The sequence below is a fragment of the Scyliorhinus canicula genome, chromosome 21 (genome assembly GCF_902713615.1).
Source record: "Scyliorhinus canicula chromosome 21, sScyCan1.1, whole genome shotgun sequence".
NCBI classification, from domain to species: domain Eukaryota; kingdom Metazoa; phylum Chordata; class Chondrichthyes; order Carcharhiniformes; family Scyliorhinidae; genus Scyliorhinus; species Scyliorhinus canicula.
In genome coordinates, this window is record NC_052166.1 from 52,457,131 (window position 1) to 52,474,785 (window position 17,655).

The following is a 17,655-nucleotide window of genomic DNA, read 5'->3' on the forward strand; positions in this document are numbered from 1 at the left end:
TGTAAGACAGATTCAATATCATTTAATTATTATCTGTAGCTCAGTAGAGTGTTCGATCTTCATTTAATTAGTAGTGTAATAATAAATTAGTTTTGGTTCAATCTTTCGATTGGTATATTCTTTGTCAACACTACATCAGGTGATTCTGGAAGAAAGGACAAAGAATACAACATATTACCAATCATGGAAATATAACAGGGGATTTCTGCAACTATATTCTTTTCAGAGGCAAGAGCCTGGCATGGAATGCACAATGTCAGATTAACAATTAGATGTTTTACATGGTAAAATAACAATTTTATGTAACAGGAGTGAAACTATCAATATGTCAATTAATTTGGGGACTCCTTCTGTGCTCTTTCGCTCATAATTGTCCATGTCACACAATAAATCCCCGAATCAGAATTCTGGGCTAATTTGTTTCATTATTCATTTACAGGATGTGGGCGACACTACCTATCACTGTTGGTTTGCCTGTTTTGAGCTCGTATGTCGAGGACATGCATTTCACTTCAATCAAAATTGTTGATTTTACTTTGGTTTTCTCCATCTTGCCGGTTCCTACCATCATAACTTGATTTCCCAACAGTATCCATCGTTGTTTCCTTGCCTCCGATAATACTGTCTCTGAAACATGGTTATCCTGGCCTGGGTTGTCTTAGTCCCATCACACCTTTTACATAAAGAATGTTTTTCAGAAATATCTCTGAGTTCCTGTGAAATCGTACCCTCCCCATTGCTTCAATATTACCTGATATGCTCCTATATTTCTTTATCTCTTCCTTTTTAGTTAACACACTGTCAGACACACCCATCTCCGTTTATTTCAACCTGTATTCCCCTCTAATTTCTCAGCCATAACTCCTATTCCCCAACATCAGTGTTTCCTCTGGGCTATTTATCTTAAACTTGGAGTTTGGCCCATGCTTCACTTTATGAAGGGAATGAACGTGATCCTTGCCAATGTCTTATCAATGACATTGTTATGGTTTAATGGCAATTAATGGTGGGTATTTGTACACCAATAAGTGTGGATTGTTTGTTTAATTCTGCCTGATTGGTTAATTCATTTTGCTTCAAAAGAATATAAATGGGGATAGCTGGGACACTGGGATGGTTGGGAGTAATTTTGACTGGATAAGGTGATCTCTCTCTCTCTCTCTCACTCACTATCTCTCTCCAGCAACAAGAGTAGCTGTGTCTTAGTTTTAACCAACCAGCAAGGATCTAGTTAACAGCATAAACTTCTAGCTCGCTTTATTTCTAGACTGCTGATTTTTTTTTTTAAACAACTACGTGTCCTCTTTCATTGCTTCCTCTCCAGTAGCAGCAACAGCTGGCCGTATTTTCACTGCCCACTGCCTTTGCCTCTATCACATTACCTGGAGAATTACTCCACATGATTGCCCCAAGATTAAGTCAACTTGTGAATTATTATGAGATAATTGGAGAAGGAAATATGCATTTTGGAACATATCTACCACCAAACCTGTTACAACCACAACCTGACACACAATGAATCATTTGAAATGAAAATGAAATGAAAATGAAATGAATGAAATGAAAATCTCTTATTGTCACAAGTAGGCTTCAAATGAAGTTACTGTGAAAAGCCCCTAGTCGCCACATTCCGGCGCCTGTTCGGGGAGGCTGTTCATCATCAGCTGACAAGAGAGTAAAATACCTAAAGATTGATGGTGAACTTATTGTTCACATGGATACCAACTCTGGCAGTGATTTCCTTCTTTGGTATTTCCTGGAGCACGGTGATTTATGGCTCCTCCAGTTTTAACTCAGGGTGCCAGTGAGGTATAGGACTTGGGGGATGACAAACTCACAGAGCTGTGCTGGTGGTGTGAGGTGTGAGCTATTTTAATCCCTGAGCCTCCCTGCCATCATCAAGAATTGACTCACGCCCAAATCAGATTTGGACATGGGAGGAAGGACCATGATGCCAAGTTGAGTTCTCAGGAGGACAGTGAAGGCTGTTGGGAAGGCGTGTTCACGGGAGGGGAATAACCGAGGTTGGCGGGGGACGCCATAACATTTTCTTGTGGAACCCAGAGAAGCAACTCCCCTTAAAAACCTACCTTTCTTGCCTTTTCCTGGCCCAGAGCCTACATGTTGACAGCCTTCCCTAGTTTGACACTGCCCATGACCCATGGCCAAGCAGGTTCAATTCCCGGCTTAGGTCACTGTCTGTGTGGAGTCTGCACGTTCTGCCCGTGTCTGCGTGGGTTTCCTCCGGGTGCTCCAGTTTCCGCGCTTGTTGGGTGAATTGGGAATTCTGAACTTTCCCTCAGTGTACCTGAACAGGCGCCGGAGTGTGGTGACTAGGTGATTTTCACAATAACGTCATTGCAGTGTTAATGTAAGCCTACTTGTGAATAATAAAGATGATTATTGATGGTGTCAGAATGCAAAAGATAGTATTGGCCCCCAACCCTTGATAATTTCTGAGTTCCTCACCTGCCTGTGGATGATTATCTCACATGCCTTCCAAAATGCCTCGGAGACATTGGATGAGTGTCATTCAGCACAGGTCCCCACAAATGGACGGCACGGTAGCACAGTGGTTAGCACTGTTGCTTCACAGCACCAGTGTCCCAGGTTCGATTCCCGGCTTGGGAGATGTCTGTGTGGAATCTGCACGTTCTCCCGGTGTTTGCGTGGGTTTCCTCCAGGTGCTCCGGTTTCCTCCCACAAGTCCCGAAAGACGTCCTTGTTAGGTGAATTGGACATTCTGAATTCTCCCTCTGTGTACCTGAATAGGCGCCGGAATGTGGCAACTGGGGGCTTTCACAGTAACTTCATTGCAATATTAATGTAAGCCTACTTGTGACGCTAATAAAGATTATGGGCGCAATTCTCCGCACTTACGACGGTGCGGAGAATAGCGGGGGTCGTAAATTTTTACGGCCACGCTAGTCCGACGCCCTCCCGCTATTCTCCCCTCCCCCACGCCCGACTCCCGACACGAATCGCTGCCGCCGTTTTTTTACGGCCAGCAGCGATTCACAGCTGGCCGATGGGCCGAATTCCAAGCCCTTTACGGCCGTTTTTACGAACGGCAAACACACCTGGTCTGGCCGTTCGTAAAAACGGCCGTACAGTCCCGATCTAGGCAACCATGGCACCGATTGGCATGGCAGTACCACGGCCGTGCCAAGGGTGCCATGGGCCCGTGATCGGTGGGCACCGATCACGGGCAGCGGGTCCGATTCCTGCGCACTCTTTGTCCTTCCGCCGCCCCGCTGTATCACTTCACGGGGCGGCTGAGGGGCATCCCGGCCCGCGCATGCGCGGGTTTCGCGCAAATGCGCGATGACGTCATCCGCGCATGCGCGGGTTGGAGTCTTCCAATCCGCGCATGCGCGGCTGACGTCATGTGACGCGTCAGCCGTCGCAAACTCTGGCAAACGGGCTTAACGAAATTCGTTAAGCCAGCGATGCCGGAGTTCACGGCCGTGGCATGCTAGCCCCGACTGGGGACCAGAATCGGTTCCCGGTCGGGGAGGGGGAGGCTGGCGTCAAACCCGCCCGGTTTTGATGCCAGCCTTACGATTTCTCCCTGTCTGGGAGAATCGCGCCCTATATTTTTTAAAAATCTGGGAGTTCAATTGGGATTAAGTGAGTGCTTGGGGAGGAGACTAGGGGCTTTTCACAATAACTTAATTGAAGCCTACTTGTGACAATAAGCTATTATTATTATTATTATAAATGTTCTGCCCCAACTTTAACACTCCACCTGTCCCGTTCCTGTCAGGTTAAAAATGGGCCCTATGCCTTATTCAGCTCTCTTTCTATATTTTTTGCTCATGTGATTAAAGGATATGATGCATTCACTGTCATTGTGTCCTTGAAAGCTGCCTTTATGGATGGTGCTGAATAAAAGGTATACCGAGAGAATATCAGGCCAACAAGAAGTTGAATATAAAACATCTGAATAATAACCAGTAACAGTACAAAACCTGCCGTTAACAAGGCCGAGGGTCACTGCAAGGTCATGTTTTTCACATCAGTGCAGCATGGGATGAAATGAGAAGCATAGAGGAGGAGAAAAATATGTTTTCGGCCTTTAACCTGTATTCTGAAAGCGCTTAAGAAGACTCTTGGGAGAGAAAACTAGTCAAAAGCAAAGAATTCCAGTCATAAGAAAAAATCAGAATCACACAGTTTAATGTTAATCTCAGGGATAGAATAATAGATAACTGTTATTGTCAACTGAGCATGGAGCTTGCTGTTAGCTGATCTGTATGTTAATAAATGTTCAGAACACTTTTATAGGGCCTGATAAGCAAGGAGGCTGGTGCACAAAATAACAAATTAGTATTCCTGAGTGTGTGAATTCATCATGATTTCCCTGAGAAATAAGTTAGCCATATTTTCTACTCTGAAGTAATAGGAATTTACATTATTAAATGTTCTTTTGTTCTTACTGTTGTTTGGGAATAAGATTGGTTCTCAAATTGAACACACGCAGAGTACATTTTTACATATGTTTGCATAATGATGTAAAAGCCTGTGATAAATACGCATGCCTTGAAACTAACCTTTTGTTAAAACCTTTGAACAGATGCTTTATCGCATTTTTTATGTTTAGAGAGCCACATTAAACACTAAAAACACCTTGAAGCTTACAGCCTGAACCTTTGGTATTAAACTCCGATAATGTGATGACAGTCTCAAGCAGGGGTTTGAGCACATTATTATTTCATGGCAGGAATGGAGAAATGCAGTTTGGCAGATAAGGATGAATCAGAATTAAATTTTCATCACCGTCACTGTTCAGCAGAAGAGAAAATCTTTATTTCTGTCTTCCTTTCCCTCCATTTGCTTCAGGTAAGGGCACCAGGGGCTATGGAGATAAAGCAGGTAAATGGGGTTAAGTCACAGACCAGCCATGATCTAATCGATTGGGGGAGCAAGTTGCGGGGCCTGTTCTTAATATTCCTTTCTGCTTCTTCCCACCTGCCCTAAAATAATTGAGTTCTTCGAGAGCAAAGGTTTGCGAAAATTCCCTTGCCGCTCCTTAAGAAATATATCGCCTGAGGAACGCCTCATACCTCATTTAACATGTGACCTTGTTCGCTCCAAAGTCTCTTTCAGCCCTAACATGCCGACTCCATCAACAGCAATGTGAACCAGTTTTACTTCTGCTCGGAACAGCTCATGGTCTCCTGCTTAAAGCATAGCTCCAATCATTGGAACTTGGCCATGAAACAGGACAATGGTCAAGGCATTAGCTTTAATGATACAACCCCTCAAACACCCAGTGCTTTCCACTTTAGAAATATCTGTCCGGTTGCACTGCCAGACTGATCTGCTAACAGATTCCCAGTGCAATACCTCTGCCAAACCACTGCGATGGCAACCGGAACCCAATGACCGTCACGCTATTCCAAACCATCTTTGAATCTCCAGGAGCTTCACTTTTCGTTGCTGGGTGCCCTCTCGTATGCATCTCTCTTCCTCCAATTGTTTGCAACCTTTTCCTTTCAAAGAATAGCCTTTCTTCAATCGTGTTACTGTGTGGCTAAGCAATGCTGGCAAGGCAATGTGTGATGGGGAACTCCAGCAATGTCATGAGCCCAGACATGCGGCGCATGTAAGATGTCTGATGGGGAAAATGCCAACAGGACATCGTTTGATGAGAGAAGACGTGTGTCTGTTGAGGGGAAGAGCGAATGGAAATGTTACAAAATCCTGGTGGTGATGTTGGTGCTGCAACCAACCTCAGGTACTGAGAGGTGTTCGATCAGATTCATACCTTGTTTCTCCGCATGAGAAAGAAAAACTCACATTTATATCGCAATTTCCACATCCTCGGGATATCCCAAAGCACTTTACAGCCAATGAAGGTATTTTGAAGTGTATCATAGTTGTAATGCTAGTTTAATAATAATAATAATCTATTATTGCCACAAGTAGGCTTACATTAACACTGCAATGAAAGTACTGTGAAAAGTCCCTAGTTGCCACATTACGGCGCCTGTTCGGATACATCGAGGGAGAATTCAGAATGTCCAAATTACCTAATAGCACGTCTTTGTGGGAGGAAACCGGAGCACCCGGAAGAAACCCACGCAGACACGGGGAGAACGTGCAGTCTCCGCACAGACAGTGACCCAGCAGGGAATCGAACCTGGTGCTGTGAAGCAACAATGCCACCGTTTACACAACCACAAACAGCAACACAATCACAGCTGGAAATCCTGGTTAATAATGTTGGTGGAGGGATACATTTTGGCCAGGATAGTAGGGATGGCTCATCCACTCAAAATAATGCCATGGGGTCTTTTATGTGAGGGTAGAGGGACTTTGTTTTAACTAAAGGATGGCGTCACTGACAGTGTAGCACTCCCTCAGCGACAGACTGAAATGTCGGCCTGGATTTTGTGCTTAAATTTCAGGAATGGATCTTGAACCCACAACTTTCAGATTTCAAGCGTTCTGCCCCTGGACCACAGTTCGTACTGTGCCATTGAACCTGCACCAGACCCACTTCACAAATCCTTGTGCCACTACAATTCATGCACTTTTTGCCACCCTGCAGTCATGTTGGGCACCTTTCAACTGTACTTTACAAAAGGATCCTGTGATCTATGTCCCTGCATTGATATTTCATCCAAAAAGGGAGCTTGCGCTGTCAATCCCAGCAGCAGTCAATTCCAGCAACCCCCCCCCCCTTTACTCTGAATTGCAACCCAATTGAAATAACCAATCATTCTTAGAAAAATACCGGAGGTCCTTGGCCGCCCAATAATTACAGTCACCAGGTTTGTAAATGTAAACACAATTAAGTTTATTAATAACAATAACCTAATTAAATATGCAGCAAATACAACAGGCTAACCATTAACTAATTCATAACCACGCATTTCACTCACCCACACTCTCTACACACACACACTTTTCTATTAAATTTAAAGTCCCCAATTCATTTTTTCCAATTAAGGGGCAATTTAGCATGGCCAATCCACCTAGCTTTCACATTTTTGGGTTGTGGGGGTGAAACCCACGCAAACACGGGGAGAATGTGCAAACTCCACAAGGGCAGTGACCCAGAGCTGGGATCGAACCTGGGAATTTGGCACCGTGAGGCTGCAGTGCTCACCACATTGCCACCGTGCTGCCCTGCACACACACACATGACAAACAAACACAGAGGGGAAGAGAAAGGTGAAAATAATAAGTAAAAGGTAAAGTCCTTTTTTCAGATCGTTGTTTCTAGCACACTTTCCTTCAAACCAGGCTTTCCGTTTGGGATTTCTGTTTCCAGTCTGTAATGGTTTTCACTGTAGACTCATTGAGGTCTCTACAGTTTCAGAAATACAGCAGTTTTTCTGGAGCAAACAAGAGAGAGGGGGAGAGGGAGAGAGGGAGAGAGAGAGAGAGAGAGTAGCTACTTTCCCCTGGGTGTGCAGAGACATGAATCTGCTTTCCTTAGGTCTTCGGAAATCATCCCACTCAGGAAGGATCCTATCACCACCTGTTACTGGGCAGAATATGGCCTTTTGGCCAATTCATTGGCCACCAGTCAACTAATCGAACCAAGTCTCACCTCATTGCTAGGGCGCCACAAAGTCTGAGTTTTGCTATCCAAAGCTAGCAGAGCGTTCTTTTATGTAGCTTTTGAATTTCTCATTTTCCGTGCTCGGCTTCAAGGTATATGTCCATTCAGAATCCATGAATCAAAATGTTAACAGCAAAAATAAAGAAAAGTGGAGTAAGGAAATATCTGGAAGGATGCTTACACTTGCAGATACAATTGAGGACATCTGGAAAGTAAGCAGCAGGTTACTACAGAGATAGACAACATTTCTACTGGAAATCAAGCTGAGACTTAACCATTCCAGATGCAAAAGAGTAACTTTCCAACCCTAATCATCCGATAAATGATATATTACTCCTGAATATGGGCTGAACTCAGGTCGCAAAGTCAACACAGCCTCTTTCAGGTAACATAGCCTTTTGACCGCGACACAGCCCCTTTAAGGCGGCGCAGCCCCTTTAAGCTTTATACAGCCCCTTCAGACTTGCTCTATGACTGTCACTTCCTGGGCTTCTTTTTTTTTTAAATTTAGAATATCCAATTCATTTTTTCCAATTAAGGGGCAATTTAACGTGGCCAATCCACCTAACCTGCACATCTTTGGGTTGTGGGGGTGAAACCCACGCAGACACGGGGAGAATGTGCAAACTCCTCACAGACAGTGACCCAGGGCCGTGATTCGAACCCGGGTCCTCAGCGCCGTAGGCAGAAATGCTAGCCACTGTGCCACCGTGCCGCCCCTCTTCCTGGGCTTCTTGATCATTCACCCAATAGCCAAAGGCTACACGTGTTTGGGCAGAGAAGTAGCTGATGGAATTTAATACCGATAATTGTGAGGTGGTGCATTTTGGCAGAAGCTTTAGGCTGAGGCAATATAGCCAATATAGGCACAGTTCTGACGAGCATGCAGAGACAGAGTGACCTGTGGGTTCATGTGCATAGATCTTTGAAAGTGGCAGAACATATTGAGAGAGTGATTAGCTATGAAACCTGGACCTTAAGATCCATTCATAGAAGAATTGAGTCGAAAAGCTGGAAAGTTATGTTGAATCTTCTAGTTAGGCCACAACTAGAGTATTTCATCCAGTTATAGTCACCGCACTTTAGGAAGGATGTGGGGGTCCCTGAGCAAGACTTAAGTCATCGACCTGAAACGTTACCTCTCTTTCTCCCTCCACAGATGCTGACTGACCTGCTGAGTATTTCCAGGATTTTCTGTTTTTATATATAGAGCAATTGTGAATCTTGATTGGTCAGTTGAGCGGGTTGACAATCAGACTGAAGCAGATGCTACTTTTGATGTTTGCCGTTAAGTACCACAATGCAACACCTTAAAGTCGTGAAATATTGAAAGAGCAATTAAAACTTTAATAAAATTAAAGTTAAAGGAATGCATACTCAAGATCATATTACTAGTTGGGGCAAAGAACTTAAAACTAGTTCTTTTTTGGCATTTTTTCACAGGACAAAGAAAGTGCCCTGAAGGCTGAAGTCAAGAAATGTAACATCGACATCACCGCCTGCGAGCCCTCGCTCAGAAGTGACCTACTTGGAGGAACCTCCTGATTTAAAGGAGACAATTCTCCGAGGACACCCAATGACCATAGAAGGCCCGGAAAAAGAGCCTGAGTTAGGAGTACCTGTGACCTAGTTTCCAAGGGCGGATCCCATCTCCTGGAAACACTTGCCAAGTGTGTAGTTGAAGATGCGGCTCTAGGATCAGGCTCACTGGCCATGCAAGAACCCACAGAACCCATGACCAGCAACACAGAGTTTCTTCGGTGGACAATCATACTCGTTAGCGAGTGAATCATACTCGTTAGCGAGTGAATCATACTCGTTAGCGAGTGAATCATACTCGTTAGCGAGTGAATCATACTCGTTAGCGAGTGAATCATACTCGTTAGCGAGTGATTGTCGAAGAAGAGAAGAAGATTAATCTTCCTGGTGGCTTCACTAGTGGGTGAAGATGAAAATGTTGGGCTGGGTGTTCTGCCAGATTTGGGAGCACAACAAAATCAACCCGGTATGGGGGTCACGGGCCCACCAGCAGCGTCAGCATGCCCTCAGGAGCAACTTTTTAGGGGGCCTCCACCTGTTCTGTTAAGGACATGGCGGAGTCCTGACGACCTGCTCTCTGAAGGAGGGAACTTCCAAATACTAATAACCCTCAGAGCGAAGAAATTCCTCCTCATTTCCTCATTAAATGGGAGCGACCTATTTTGAAATCGTGCCCATTAGTTTGAGGTTCCCCAGTGAGAGGAGTCATGACCTCAGCTGCATTGAAGACTATCTGTCCATTGAAAGTGATCAAGATAATCGTTGATTTGAGATAATAGACACTCCTTACGAAATGTGTGAGAAAAGGTTATGCATTGAACATACTGGTTTGAATCAAATGCTGGAGGGAAAGAAGATGTCTAAAATTAAATGGGTGGAAGCAAGTCATTGACCGTTTGATTGTCCATACATTTCCTTTTCTAAAACAAAGAAATTATTTGGGGTCCTGGAAGATGGTTGGCTTGCAAGGTAATGCTTCATTCAGAATAAAGAGATCTTTGATTGAATTTATTCTGAAATTTTGTTTGTACGTATAGAATCTAATTTTTATTCAGAGAAAAGGGAATCTGTTACTTTCATATTAATTATTTTTAATTGTAGGCAGATGGGGAGGGTTCACTTGTGTTCGTATAAATAATAACAGAATGATACTGTGGTTATTGTGCAAGGTGGTACTTGCTTGCAACCTGTAACTGTGTAAGTCAGAAAAGTGTGTAAACATTGGCTCCAGTTATATCCTTCTGTTATAACCTGCCTGCTTGCCATTGGCTGGGGACTAATGACAATCCCACAATCCTGTGGGAGTATGAGCTTCCTCAATGAGGGAGCGGAGAAATCTTTAGCAGACACCCTGCATAAATAAAGCTGGCCAGTTGGGAACCAGCAGAGAGAGAGGAGTTAGCTGCAAGGAAAGTTGCTGCTGTTGTATACATATGTTATTGTAAATAAATGTTAATTCTTTGTATCCTGAAGACTCGTGCTGGATTCTTCGTGGCCCTCACAAAACCTTCACTAAATGTTTTTTTGAAAATGTAACACTGACCTTGCTCCAGGAGTACATTAAGAGAGTCCAGCTTTCAGATAATCATGTCACTCCAAAGTAACAATACATAGCAATAACATAAAATGCAAGACATATCTGAATTTTTAAAAAATGCATATTGTGAGCTGAGGACCTGGTGTTGTATTGTTGACCCGTTCTCTCCAGACTGTACTGGAACGACAAAGATAACAGGAAGTGGTGCTGCTGTTCTGGCTGTCTAAATCCATAACTGTGTCTAGCAGTTTATGCAGTCTATACTGTGATTTATTGAATCTCCAGGACTACAAAAGCAATTTAAAATGTTGTACACACAAATTCCAGTGGTAATAAATTTGCATGGCTGATCCAAAGACGATCAATATCTTATGTTGCCTCAATGTGTCATCTATTTTTGTTAGTTGTGTTTTTTTTGCTATTTATCGACATACAGGACTGAGCTCACATTTCCTGACCTTCCCACACAAACTGTAACCGCTCAGAGAGGGAGTGAGAGAGAGGGAAAAAACAGCAGCTGTCGCGCTGCGAGTGGAAAATACAAAAAATCCGTGCCAATCCCATTGGAAAAATAAAAACAAATATTTAAAAATAAAAATAAATTTAGAGTACCCAATTACTTTTCCCAATTAAGGGGCAATTTAGCGTGGCCAATCCACATACTCTGCACATTTTTGGGTTGTGGGGGCGAGACCCACGCAGGCACGGGGAGAATGTGCAAACTCCACACGGACAGTGACCCAGAGCCGGGATCGAACCTGGGACCTCAGCGCCGTGAGGCAGCTGTACTAACCACTAGGCCACCGTGCTGCCCTAAATAAAAACAAATATGAAAGCATTGAATGAAACAGTCCGTGGGTTTATGAAGCAGCACCCCGGCTTGCTCAAAATGGAAGAATTCAGTGTTAATGAGAGATTACTGTCAATGTAAATGATTGCAGCTCATCTATCTATCTCAGTTTCAGAGACGGCAACATGCCTCTGACTGGCAATTGAAAAATAAAGTGCTATATGAGGGACCCGCAGTCGCCCGTTCAAATATCTTTACTTGGAGAGTGGGGATAATGTAGAACATGTTCCCACATGGAATAGTTGAGGCAAATAACATGGATACTTTCAAGGGGGGGGCAGGTAAGGGCCTGAACAAGAAAGAAGGCAGAGGATATGTTGATAAGATGAGCTGGAATATGGTGAGAAGTTTGTAGAGAGGTAGTTGGGAAGGTAAACCTGAAACACAAACCGATCAGCCATGATCTTACTGACTGGCAGAGCAGGCTCGAGGGGCCAAATGGCCTGCTTCTGCTCCTAATTTGCATGTTTGTATGTGTTTTGCACTCGCATAGATCTGTTGGTCCTCGCCCTGTTCAGCTATAATTCTGATTTAAAGTATTTTTTATGTTTACAAACTCTGATATTTTGTACTGTAGCAATACACTCTTGACACCGTACTAGATCATTTAAATCACCCAAATTTGATATTTTGCATTTGTTTGACATTTCATCACCATGGTTGCCCATTACTGGGCATCAATTTTCCTTCCTCTGCTTAGACCTGGCAAAGGGTGGTGAAGCTATGGATCAGGTTAGAGAATTGCCCATGTGACCTTGTGTATAACAAGAGTTCATGCACCTGATCCCTACACACTGAGCACTGGGTCTTAACCCAAACTGAAGCAAGTGAACCTGACTCCAATGGGTGAGGCTTGACAGATGGGTTCAGCTTTAAAGTCATTCCCAGTTGCAATTATACCAACTTTAAAAAATATATTTAAATGCTTCCCCTAACTACCAAGTACTCTGCAGTTCAGACTCGACTGTTTTTGGGGTGAGGGGAATAATCACTGGCGTAGTGACACGTAACGTAAATTGCTTGAGAAATGTGCATCACAAAATCCAGCTTGAGAACTCGAGAAGCAGGGTTTGACGTTTAGGGTCAGGGTGCGAAATCTGATTCCTCCATTGCGTTTAAGTGAGTGGAGAGAAGTATTGTCACATAGTTTATCAAGCGCTCTCAGCAATGGGAAGATTCATATTGATAGGCAGGGCAAGAAAACAATTTCTGCATAGGCTGACAGCACAGCGGTTCAATCAACCTCTCACCCCAGTGTTCAAGTGTTGTGATCCTGCAGCGACTGACTCCGTGCGACTTTCGTCACACTTTGATTCATCAAAACCTACAACTCAGAAGGAGGCCATTCAACATGGAAACAGGCCCTTCAGCCCAGCTTGTCCATGCCACTAAGCTAGTCCCACTTGCCTGCATTTAGCCCATATCCCTCCATACCAACCCTGCCCATGTAACTGTCTAACTGTTTTTTAAAGGAACAAATTATACCTGCCTCTACCACTGCCCCTGGCAGCCTGTTCCAGATGTTCACCATCCTCTGTGTGAAAGACTTTCCCCTCTGGTCTTTTTTGTATCTCTCCCTTCTCACCTTAAACCAATGCCCTCTAATTCTAGACACCTCATTTAAATCCCTCCTTAGTCTTCTCTGTACAAAGAAAACAATCCCAGCCTACCCAATGTTTCTCTATCGCTGAAATGCTCTATTGCTGGCAATATTCGACTACATCTTTCCTGTACCCTCCCTAGGCATATGGATGATAAGGGAATAGTGTAGAGGGACTTTAGAAGGGTTTCACAGGACGGTGCAACATCGTGGGCCGAAGGGCCTGTACTGCGCTGTAATGTTCTATGTTCTATGTTCTACCTGGCCAGCCAGACCTCCAGGTAGTACGATTGTGAAATTTACTTGGTGAAAGATAGGGAGCAAAATAAATGATTTGGGTGTACATGTTAGAAGCTGAAATATAAATAAACATTAAAATAATTTTAAAACTTCTCACATTGGAGAAATTTAACATTACAAAATGTAAAATTAATTTTCCAGGGCCCAAAACATGTTACAGTTGTAGCCATGACTTATTTTGTCATTAAAAACGCAGTTATGCTTCATTAACAAGATGTAACCTTTTTGGGAAATTAACTTTCATGTCATAGTGTGTAAAGGAAGGTTCTCATCAATGCATTGATTTGTAATTGATTGAGGTCTGTGTTCACTGCCGTTACGCCTCTGAAACTGACAGCAGAATCCGTATTTCTGTGTTTAACTGCACATGTGCAGACACCAGACATTGCTGTCACTTTCAGCGGTGTTATGGAAGCAAATGTTGACTTTCACTTTCAGTACCACTGGCCATTGTGCATACCAGTAAGACGCCACTGTTTAAGTGCATGCATGACATAAACAGTTGAATTATAACATCTCCAACTATTGAGAATATAACAGTTTTTCTGATTTAAAAAAAAACTTGACAACAGACAACCCTCATAGAACATAGAACTGTACAACATGCGAAAGCGGTTTATAGATTCTGGGTCAGCTGCTGTGGTGACAAGCTATCACCCTCATAAAGTTGATAATTTCTGAGAAGAATAAGTGCTTGACCCATATCAGTAACAATGCAGTGATTTATAATAATAATAACCTTGTATTGTCACAAGTATGAAGTTACTGTGAAAAGCCCCAAGTTGTCACATTCCGGCCCCTGTTCCGGTAAGCTGGTACAGAAACTGAACGCGCGCTGCTCTGCATTACAAATATTGTTCTGCATTACAAACCAGCTGCCTAGCAAAGGACCATTTCAATAATATGTAGCTCAATTTATATTTAGATAATTTAGCCATTCTGCTGCATGGAAAGTCCTTGTGGGGGCATCATGGGATCTCTACATTCAAGCTGTGCTCTGACAATTGAATCTTGGTTTTGTCAGCACGTGAAATCCACATTGTCAATATCTTATCAGTGACATTGTTCAGGTTTGCTGGCAATTACATTGTTAAACAGGAGATGGGAATTTGTCCCTCTATAAACAAGGATTTCCTGAAATTGGCCAAACCCGTCATTAACAGGTCCAGGCTGCAGACGGCCAAGGGTGTTCGTCCAGCCTGCATCTGTGACCCAGCTATATTTGTAGCCTGATGTCCCTGGAGAGAGAGAATGCGGTGTCTACTGGCACCATCAAAGAATTCCATAGCCAGTGGGCACTGAGGGGACTGGGGTGATTTATCAACACACCCATCGCATTTTGGGTTAATGTTTTTAAATTTTTTTCGTGATTTGTTTTTTTTGATACAGTGTCCTTTTAAGGTACTGCCCTTTCCCTTAGTTTGTTTAATTTAGTTTAATTGGTTGATTGTTATGCTCAAAAGAGCATAAATGGAGTTGGCTGGGACACTGGGTGATTGGAGTGGTCTTGACTAAATTCTCTCCAGCAAAGGAAGCAGCTGTGTTCAGTTAACATACATTCCCCAAGTCCCGTAAAATAAAAGAAAGGCACGTTTTCTGATCACTTTAACAAAAGAGAGGGCAAAAAGAGGACCCGGAGACAATAACCACCACCTAGTGCTGGCCAACAGGGGGCAAGAGGCCGTAACCATCACCTAGAAGAGTGGGTGAAGTGAGGACCCCGATACAGTAACCTGGACGAGTGGAAAAATTCAATTCAGTCCTGTCTGAATTGTCCACTTACCTGGGGGTCGGAGAGGTAACTTATCATTCACCTACTCAGAAGTGGCCCAAGCAGAGTTCAAATAGAGTAATAAAGCAAACCATGCATTAATTGGTTGGTAAGGGAATTCTGGATTGCCTTTAACTTTAATTGCCTGTAAATGATTATTTTTAAAGAAGTAGCTATATTTGGGTTAAAGCGAGAAGCACTGGGAATAAGAAAAAGTCAGGGCCAGTATAATAAATTAATATAAGTATTCCAAAGGGAACATAAGGGAAATGAAGTTAAAACATGACCGGCTCAGCCAAGTCGAATGTGTGTCCTGTTATATGTGGGAAGTAACAGAAGCTACTGGTGTCCTAGATGATCATATGTGCAGGAAGTTGCAGAAGTTTGAGGTCTGGGATTCTAGTTACAAGTGGTGGCTGGAGTCACTGTGGGGCAGACTCGAGCCACACAGATAGCACGTTCAGAGAAGTGGTCACACCACAGCTAAGGAGCCTGGAGGCAGAGAGGGAACGGGTGACCATCAGGTAGTTCAAGATAACCAGGCAGGTAGTACAGGAGTCCCCTGGGGTCCTGCTCACAAAATAGTTGACCATTTTGGAAGCTGGTGAGTGCGCTAGTTCCTCAGAGGAGTGTTGTCAGAGTCACGTTTGTGGCTGTACTGGAGGGAAGAAAGAAGAATGGAAGAGCCTGCATGTGGCTCCAGATCCACAGCAATGTGCTTGACCCTTAAATGTCCTCGGGGGAGGGTGATCATGTGATGTGGGAGCAGCCGAATTGCGCACGTTCTGGCTCTTCTCATCTTTCTATTTTATTTTTATTCTTGTGCACATCTCTTTTATATCTTTTCTCACTGACATGGCTTTTACCGTGTACTGGGATTTGTTGATCAGTGCTTCAGCACTTTTGAGTCCTCACTGTTTTGTGGTGGCTGGAGGGAGTTAGGGTGGGGCCTGGTGTTTGGAGGCACAGCTGCCTTTGAGAGGTTTCCTGCACTGACGATGTGTGCACACTGATGGATGATGGTTGCTAGCATGATCCATCTGATAGTCTTGACTCTGTGGTGCAGGATGTTAAAGCCCAATTTTGAGAGTTACGACGCGTCTTTATGGAAGTGGTGGTGGTGCACGAGGAGGCTCTTGTAGCAGAGAGAGCACTGTCTTTGGTGGAAATCCACCTCCATATGGTTAGATTCCTGTTGCATGGCCTGTTGTCCATCCAGGGGTATTCGGGTGAGGACAAAGGCGAATCAGTGGGGAGCCACTTTACAGATCATAGATCATAGATCATAGAATTTACAGTGCAGAAGGAGGTCATTCATCGAGTCTACACTGGCCTTGGAAAGAGCACACTACTTAAGCCCACACCTCCACCTTATCCCCATAACCCAGTAACCCCACCAAAACGTTTTGGACACTAAGGGCAAGCCACCTAACCTGTACATCTTTGGACTCTGAGAGGAAACTGGAGCATCCAGAGGAAATCCACGCAGACACAGGAGAACTTGTACACTCCACAGAACACCCAAGCCGGAATTGAACTGTGAAGCAACAGTGCTAACCATTGCGCTGTCGTGCCTAGGTGAGATCCAGGCCTAGACACCGTCAGGAGTGAGATCCAGGCCTAGACACCGTCAGGAGTGAGATCCAGGCCTAGACACCGTCAGGAGTGAGATCCAGGTCTAGACACCATCCGGAGTGTGATCCAGGTCTAGACACCTTCTGGAGTGTGATCCAGGTCTAGACACAATCGGGAGTGTGATCCAGGTCTAGACACCTTCCGGAGTGTGATCCAGGTCTAGACACAATCGGGAGTGAGATCCAGGTCTAGACACCATCGGGTGTGATCCAGGTCTGGACATCACCAGGAGTGAGATCCAGGTCTAGACACCCTCGGGAGTGAGGTCCAAGTCTAGACACCGTCGGGAGTGAGATCCAGGTTTAGACACCATCAGGAGTGAGATCCAGGTCTAGACACCATCGGGAGTTTGATCCAGGTCTAGACACCATCGGGTTTGAGATCCAGGTCTAGACATCATCAGGAGTGAGATCCAAGTCTAGACACCGTCGGGAGTGAGATCCAGGCCTAGACACCATTGAGAGTGACATCCAGTTCTAGACACCATCAGGAGTGAGATCCAGGTCTAGACACCATTGGGAGTGAGATCCAGATCTAGACACCGTCGGGAGTGAGATCCAGGTCTAGACACCATCGGGAGTAAGATCCAGGTCTAGACACCTTGCGGAGTGTGATCCAGGTCTAGACACCACCGGGAGTGAGATCTAGGTCTAGACACCATCAGGAGTGAGATCCAAGTCTAGACACCGTCGGGAGTGAGATCCAGGTCTAGACACCATTGGGAGTGAGATCCAGGTCTAGACACCATCAGGAGTGAGATCCAGGTCTAGACACCATTGGGAGTGAGATCCAGGTCTAGACACCGTCGGGAGTGAGATCCAGGTCTAGACACCATCGGGTGTGAGAT